This window comes from Pundamilia nyererei, unplaced genomic scaffold (genome assembly GCF_000239375.1).
Source record: "Pundamilia nyererei isolate P.nyererei 1_Seehausen unplaced genomic scaffold, PunNye1.0 scaffold00013, whole genome shotgun sequence".
Classification (NCBI taxonomy): domain Eukaryota; kingdom Metazoa; phylum Chordata; class Actinopteri; order Cichliformes; family Cichlidae; genus Pundamilia; species Pundamilia nyererei.
In genome coordinates this window covers 720,413-728,740 of record NW_005187414.1, presented here as the reverse complement: position 1 = coordinate 728,740, position 8,328 = coordinate 720,413, and the positions used below count along the sequence as shown (strand labels likewise).

Below are 8,328 nucleotides of genomic sequence, written 5' to 3'. Positions count from 1 at the left end.
GTAACGTCTCGTTTTCTGCTTTCCTGTGCAAATGCAGATTAATCTGCAGATTCATGCGACGCTCATGCTTCAATTATTGGATTTAAACGTCATCCATGGTTGTTGGAAACGAGCCGTCGTGGTGCGGTTGGCAGAGGAGCAGCTGAGAGTTGATGTGGCCTTTTAGAAAGAAATCTGGTGATGTGAAACATGTTAGCTGTGAAAGTTACTGCAGCCCTTCACTCGGACCGATGTTTTCCCTCGTTTGAAAAGCTTGCACTGATATCAGCACAAAGATAAATCGCATCAAGCGGCCGTTTCTTTTAGAAACACAGCTTGGCTGCAGATGAAATGCTACATGCAAACGGATATCTAAATATTTCTGCAGCCATTTTGGAGCTCAAAAGGAAAACGCTCCACATTAGCATCTTGCTGACACGATAAGACGAGCGCAGGGATGGATACTAACTGAAGCAACATCACTCAAAGAGACCAAGTGTCAGCAGAGCTGGAGCTTTAAGTGGTGAAGCAACATCCCAGCGGCTCCAAAGATAATGCTTTGAATCATTGACCTGAGAGGTCCAAGATCCTGTCACTGATTCACCCACTCCCACTGCAACCGTGCAGCCCACATGTGCCAGTACAGCACAGCATCAGACAAGCTCCTGTGTTACTGTAAAAGTGACAAAGAGCACAAAGTGAGATTTAGGAAAGGAAACAGCAGCAAATGTCCACCTTTACCGCACTGACAGGACGCTGACAGTCTTTGTGTTTCCCTCTTCATATCAGGCCTTTTGAGACCAGGTCTGATGCTGGCGATTTAAAAATAGGATCAATTTTCTTTCCATCTCACAAAGGAAGCTCTTAAAACATGCGGTCATCCTAATGAGGCTTTTATAAAGTCAGCAAAGATGCACAGAAAAGAAGATCAGACACCAGCGAGGGAGGATCAGGAAGACAGACGCATCATCCCCTATGTAGCCGGCGTATCAGAGAAACTCAGCAGTTTTCTCCAAGCATCCCGGTGCATTTCAGACCCAGCAACACGCTCAGACACAAACTGGTTCATCACAAAGACAAAACTCCAAAACACAAACTTAACAACGTGGTGTTTGCTGTACAGTGCAGCGAGGAATGCTCAGACCTCTACATTGGAGAGACCAAACAGCCACTTCACAAGCGCATGGCACAACACAGAAGAGCCACCTCCACAGGACAAGACTCAGCAGTCCATCTGCATCTAAAGGTCAAAGGTCACTCTTAGAGGATGCCAATGTTCACATTTTGGACAGAGAGGACAGATGGTTTGAAAGAGGAGTGAAAGAAGCATCTATGTCCACTGTGAGCGACCATCTTTGAACAGAGGCGGGGCTTACGACACCAACTCTCTGCCATCTATAATCAGTTTTGAGATCCCTCCCAGACGCCTGAACGCCCACTCACATCCTGGGCCATCTGACCTCAGGAATTCACATGATAAGGTGGGGGCAGGTTTCACAATGAACTCACCCGAAACTCTGGCTGATTGGGACCCACACCCAGTTTCCCACCTTGGCTCAGGTGGTCGGGGGTGGGGGGATAACAACAACCCTAAAATAAACAGAGCAAAGAGTTGCCGACAGCCATCAGCCAGACTGTAGCTTCAAGCACTGGAATCATCCCAGAATAGGTGAAGCTCCAAATACAACATGTTACACAAAGAGACCAAAGAGAGACGTGGTGACTGCGACAGCTTTAACCTCGGGTGACGACCCGGAGTGCTGCCTTCTCTATATGCAGAACTACAAGCAACCCAACATAATCACAGTGTTCTCCAGGGCAGATTATATAACACGTCGTGTCCTTTTACTAAGCTGCGCACCGCTGTGATAAAACACGTTGATTCGTTACAGGTCCCGTTAAACGCAGCAGCGTTCCTGCTGAGCGGAGCTGCAGATTTCATAAACGGCTTCCTGGAAACGTCAGCGGCTAAAGTCCCACGCTTTCTACTCCAATCAAACAGCTGCTCGTAAAATCTCATGTAAAAAAAGCTGCGGATGCTCCTTTACCAGGAAGTGAACATGTGATCGTCCAGCTGACTGTGGCTTGAAGCTGATGTTGCAGCTTCATTTGCTATCAGAGAGACTGAAGGTAAAGACGAGCCGAGTGTCCAGATCTCTCTGCTTATTGGTGGACAGAGCAACATGCCAGCGCTGCAGACGGCGTTTACTCTACGCTGCTGTGGAAGAGTGGACATAAAGAAGAGACGCGAATGAAAAACACACCACACATATACAGTACTGTGCAAACGTCTGCAGCCACTCTTCACTTCTTTGTATTTTGTTATAAAAATGTGCAATTGATGCGCTGACTCATGGAGACGTGCAAACATAAGTGCAGACTCAGAATATAAAACCAGTTTAATGAGCTTGAAAGTCGATATTTGGTGCGAACACGTTTATTCTTCATTCTTTCTCTTCAGGCTCAAACTGCTTCTGTAACCTTGAGCTCAGTCTGTGACTAACAGCTTTCCATTGTATGTTTCCTGTACACAAATGCTTTTACTGCATTTGCAGTGTGTTTGGGATTATTGCCTTGCTGTAAAGTCACATGATGATGATGCAGCTGTTGCCCATCAGCCTCTTTCCCCGCGGTGCTGCACGGTGCCTCAATATCTGGTCCTTTTCTGGCTGTAGATGGTTGTTCCTGTTTCTTGAGGACATGACTTATGCAGAGAGTTTTTAGGGCCTTTTACCCTCCACTTGCTCAGATTCCCTCAGTTCTTTAAGGACACGCTGTACAGCATCAGTGGGATCATCCAGCCTTGTTGGGTTAGAGCAGCAGACATGCTTCGTTCTGCCTGTCAAACTGTGCCGTCGTTGACATTCTTGATTGATTCAAGTAAAGAAACAGGAACAAATAATGTTTTTGCATTTTTGCTGAAAGATATCATTTACAGTTGTCCGCTAAGTGCGGACACAACAGCAGTGCATCCTTTGAGCTTTTTATAAAATGTATCAATGATTCATTGATTAGTTACTACATGTAAGTAACTCAAGTATCAAAACATGGACAAGACTGAAAATGAGTGAAAAGCAGCGAATGAACGCTCGGGATCTCTTTGTGCTCACAGCCAGCCTCTCAGAGTGGCTTTTTGGGTTCATTGTGCGCCGCCACACGGGGCACACGCCGCCACACGGGGCACACGCCGCCACACGGGGCACACGCCGCCACACGGGGCACACGCCGCCACATTAACTGCCATGTGGTTGCTGCAGATGAGGTTCTGGCTGCTTGGAGGGCTGTGGAGATTTGACATCTGACAAGCAAAACATGACAGGGATGGGTGCTCGTGGGGTGATGTTGGCAGTAAAGCTGGAAGGAGGAAAACAAGGAAGCATCAGATTAGGTGGTTCCAGAGGAGGAGCAACGGTCCTGTTTTGAATTACAAGCACAACCTCTCCTGTTTTACGGCGCAATAAACATCAGGGCGGTGGGATGTGAAGGCTCTGGAAAAAACCACAGCAGAAGTTCTTTTTACACCATGTTTGAAGGAATCCCAGACAGCAGAGGGCGGCGGCAGGATGTCTGCTGTGTTAGCGACGCTGCAGCACGCACACCGTCAGACTGTTACACCATCATCAGTATGGAGGCCTTTCATTGCTGCTTCAGTCACAGTTGTTTGGCACTGGGAATGTCGCTGACACAGTCTCCATCCTGAAACTCTGAATTCCAGTCTGCGAAACCATCCGGCGTGACGTATTCAACTGGGAATAAGATCATAAACATAGCAAACAACAGCTCGCTTCCTTATCTGTCCAAAGCATGTGGACATAGAAAGAATTCCCTTTTTATGACAGATTTAAAAATAATGATATTTTGTTTCATGTAGATAAACTGGAGAAGCTGGACTTTTGTATTTCTTTGTGTCGGAGCGTCAGAAAGCTGCAGTCAGTCGCACACTGTCGTATTTGTTTGCCTGCAGTAGAAGCTGCATTTCTGACCTGCTGACAGGCCCAGAAAGATCAATAACACCGATACTGTGTTTGCTCACAATGCATTTATGAGCCTTTTCATGCACTGCAGATGAGCGCTATCACAGCACATAATGGGGTTATTTTAATTAGCACAACAGAAAAATATCATTTACTGTAAAACACACAATGTTTTTGTCAGAACCAGGAAGTGACGCTGTTCAGACTAAGAAGCTCCTGTGTGTCCTGGTACAACATGCACAGCAGTCTGAACGTCTGTGTGGTGAAAGAAAAGCTAGTAAGAAGCTAAATCAGGACCAGATGCAGGGCAGCATAGATGGCCCCTCGCCCAGTGACTGCATGCAGCGATGATGCAGTGGCAGTGCGTGTACACGCTATAAATGCATTCAAATACGACTTTGATACAGACCAGGCTGCTTAATGTTTCTGTAAAAGCCCTGCAGATGCTAATCTGCACCAACAACCCTCATCAGCTGCACTGCAGCCTCATTTATTACACAACTCACCCCCCCACTCAATACCACCCCACCGATCCTCCCGTGAACACCGTCTCCACGCGCCACACCGGGTCATGTTTGCACACTTGTGCGCTCACCTGAGCACACACAATGCTGTGCAATGTGCAGCGTGTAGGGCGTGTTCACGCTGACCCGAGCAGATCCATCTACCGGCTTTATGCTTCACCGACGCAGAGGAAAGATCTCTACACGTGCTTTTATTCTGAAAGACATAAAAGCTTTAGGAGCTTATGGATGGTTTACAGCACAGCGGCACTGAAAGGCCCGGCTAATGGTCGGGTGAAAATGATACGCTTGAAGATACAAAATACTAAAACCACTGGCACCATCTCCTTCATACGCACACACGGAAATGTTTCCACTCCAAAATATCTGCTCTCCACGCTGAAATCGGACACGTGTCTTCCCTGGTGAACATTGTGAAAGGCTGGTTCTGGTTTACAGCTAGAATTTGGAATTAGCCTCCAAACTGTGCAGACTTTGCTTCATTTTCAGCATCTTTCTGTATGTTTATGCTATTTTCTCACAGCGTGTGTGTTTGAAATGATTCGGCCTGACAATCGTTCCCCGTTTACGCACCCTCTCCCTCCACCTTCCCCCACTCCCTCTCTTTCTTATTACTTTCATTTTCTCTCTCTAAATTCCCTTCATTAATCAAAGGTTTCTAACCCTGCGAGAGCAGCCGAGAGGACAGATGGCAGAGTGACGACGGGCGCGGTGGAAAGCCGAACGTGGCTTTTTGTGCCAGGAAAGCTTCAAAAACAAAAGCATCACTTGGGAGATAATATTAACTTTCTCTAGCTGTCATGTTTGCTGTGACGAGCTACAGCTGAGGTAAGATGAATAAAACTAAATTTAGAGAAGTCGCGCTGTGTGAGCGCTGAAAGGAGACTTGACGAGTGCGGTGCAGCCTATCTCTATAAATAACCATTCAGCTAAGCAACCTAATGTAATTGGACAAATCTACTGTACAAAATAAACCGATGAGTGCGACGTGAACATCAGAACATATGATCAAAAACTGCGTACGACACGCTTAGCTGAGAAGGATCAAGCCTTCTATGCAGCACAGTCTCGTCGCCGCCGGAGGGGCCATCTTGTTCCTGTGTTGTTGTTTACATACAGAGCAGGTGACAGGTTGTCACGTGGGGGCTGGCCGGACACCAGAAAGCTGCTGCCACTTTAATATCTCCACTCTGATCATTTGCAAACAAATGAGCGTTTGTTTCCTTCTAAAGCTGCTGTTTTTCTTCCCGTCTGAGTTTGACTCCGTAAGACTCTTTGATTTCTTCGTGATAGATGACAACATCGATTCTCTCTCACACGAAATTCAAAGCTGGGTCACAATTTAATCTTCAGTACAGCAAAAAAACGAGAACGAAAAATATTATATGTGACCACGAGTCACAGTGAACGAGTGCAAACAATAAAAAGCCGTGGGGCTGTTTGCCAAAGTATAATGTGCACTTTTAAATAACAGCACTTCCACTCTGTCTGCCTGGCCTCAGAGGCTGATCCTGGCAGCACGCTAGCTAAAGGAAGGACAAATGGGTGGATTTCACATGTTGTAGTGACCTGAGAGGATTTCAGACAAAAGCAAAGGACACTTAATGACTGGTTAGGGACCATTGCATGTCAAGCCTGTGAGTTTAACTTGAACGGTAAACAGCTGTAAACAGCTGTCTGTGTACAACAGCTAAACCAGATTCAATGAACAGGATACAAAATATCAAATATCAAGTGGATTTGCTGGCTGGTTAAAACTATTTGAAAGCTTTGAGGTTAGTTATGCTAAACTTGCTGAAAGCTGCTAAACTTAGCCAATAAGGCTCAATTTAATTTTAATGACATCTACTCATCTAACTCTTAACATTAGAGCAATAAACGTATTTATTACTTTTTACTTTCCAGATAGAAAAGGTTTCATCTTCTTCCCTCAGTCAGTACGATTTAATCATCTGGATATCTCTGTGTTTCTGTTCGTCCTTTGCTCCATTTAAATCTACCACTGTAACATGAGAAATGCACAACATGTAAAAAATAAAATATAAGGTCGTCTGATGACGCTGAAGCCATTTCACAGGCTAATAATGCCTCCTATGACACATCAGAGAAGCTAACAGCCTTTCACCTCAGAAGCCACATCTTGTCCTCCTCTGGACTATGAAGCTAAAGCTGGTGTGACTAATCCCACAGTGAGAACGGCACATTGGACCACCAAAGCTGCTCATGCAACAGCGGTGGAGCTCTGCTCAATCGATAAAGATGGTTTTGTTTATTCTGCAGCCAAAACTTGAACTGCTCTGTGACAGCAGTTTAGAGGGATGCATGTACATCTCTGCCTCCATCATTCCCAGACTGATCTCTAGCTTCAGCTTGGATTCAGCTGTTTCTGTGATGCTGCACCTGGCTGAGTTTAATATTCAAGGTGTGAAGGAAACCCTGTGTCACAGACATGATAAGGCTTATAAATTCAATTTCAAAATTTCATTCTGTCTTTCCAGCAGATATAGAAATATCGCCCCAAATATGAGCATCTAGTTTCATTTTGGACTCGCATGAGAGGGTTTGTGTGACTGCATTTGATTATTTCAGCATCAGGCTGAAGGCCGAACTTAGAAACTCTGGATAATAAGAGCTGTACCTGCACCAAAACACGCACTGCGCCGGCCGGCTCAGCATCAATCACAGAGGCTTTAGCTTCATTTCACAGATGGCAGGCGTGAAAGTGCTCCTGTGAAATGAACAATGGCCGAGGTGTTTCTAAGAAACAATCAGTGCGTGCTGATGGTGCTGCAAGTCACCATTTATCCAGAAAGCAGCCCTTTCACAGTGTGTGCAGTATAGGCCTGGCACCCCCTCCCACCCCCTCCCCAAGTCTGCCTCGCTTCCTCTCTGCAGTCCAACCGCATAACGTGCTGTGGAAAAGCAGCAACCAGGGTATCCTGAGGGGCTTTACGAACTGTAGGCCGTCCTTTGATGCCATCGGCCTGCAGGCTCTGCTTTTAGACATGATTTTGGTTTTAACGCCATCTGAGCACAGCCTTTGCTTCATGGAAAACTCACACTGCAGATTTCCAGTGACGTGCCAAACATTCAACTGAGCATGTGTCAGTAACACAGCCAGGCACTTACGCACCATGTGGGAGTGTAATGTAATTTCAGGTGCGCCAGAAATCCAAACCACTTCAGTGTCTAATCTGCCGCATCATCAAAGCTCAGGAGAAGCAACAAGCGCCTCTCTGCACCTCTACGAGCAGACGCGGTGCTGTGACTGATGGGCAGAAAAACTAGCTTAGCTACTGTTTGTTACCAAAGCCTTCAAACACGCAGACTCAAGTTAACATGGTGAGTGTGGTAAATCACAGCACGCACACACTGACAGATAACCTGGGCGGACTCTGCTGGGCTCGCCGCTCCTGCAGGTTTGGGAAAAGCAGTCAAAGGCTCCGACCTGTGTCGTGGTTCATGTGTGTCTCCTACTGTCGTGGATCAGAAACACTTCAACTGTTACACGTTGTGTCGAGCTCAGGTATCGATTTAGCGCGCGAGCCAATGTGGCTTGCCTGATTGACAAGACAGCGCGTGCGGGGATCATTGACAGTTTCGTGCGTGGCCACAGACGCTGGATGGGACGCAGGAGGAGAGGGAGAGGAGGGTGTCATAGTGCGGGCTTCACCGCCGACATCCCCGGCACTGTCCTCCTTTTTCTCCCCGCACCCCTCAGCCACCTATCCACACACCTTTTCCCTCTCTGCCACGGTCACGTAGACGCGTGGCGTGGATTGGGCATGTTATGCGAAGGTACTGCGTAAAAGAAGGAAGAAGGGAGCGTCGCATTCACAGAACTCGACGCC

The 8,328-nt window shown here is 46.8% G+C and overlaps 1 protein-coding gene across 1 annotated transcript in view; it reads right to left on the bottom strand.

The window, feature by feature from the left end:
* The window catches only part of snap25a (synaptosome associated protein 25a), a 33,706-nt gene that overhangs the window by 24,496 nt on the left and 882 nt on the right, over positions 1 to 8,328 (bottom strand). The gene's annotated exons all lie outside the window — the stretch shown is intronic.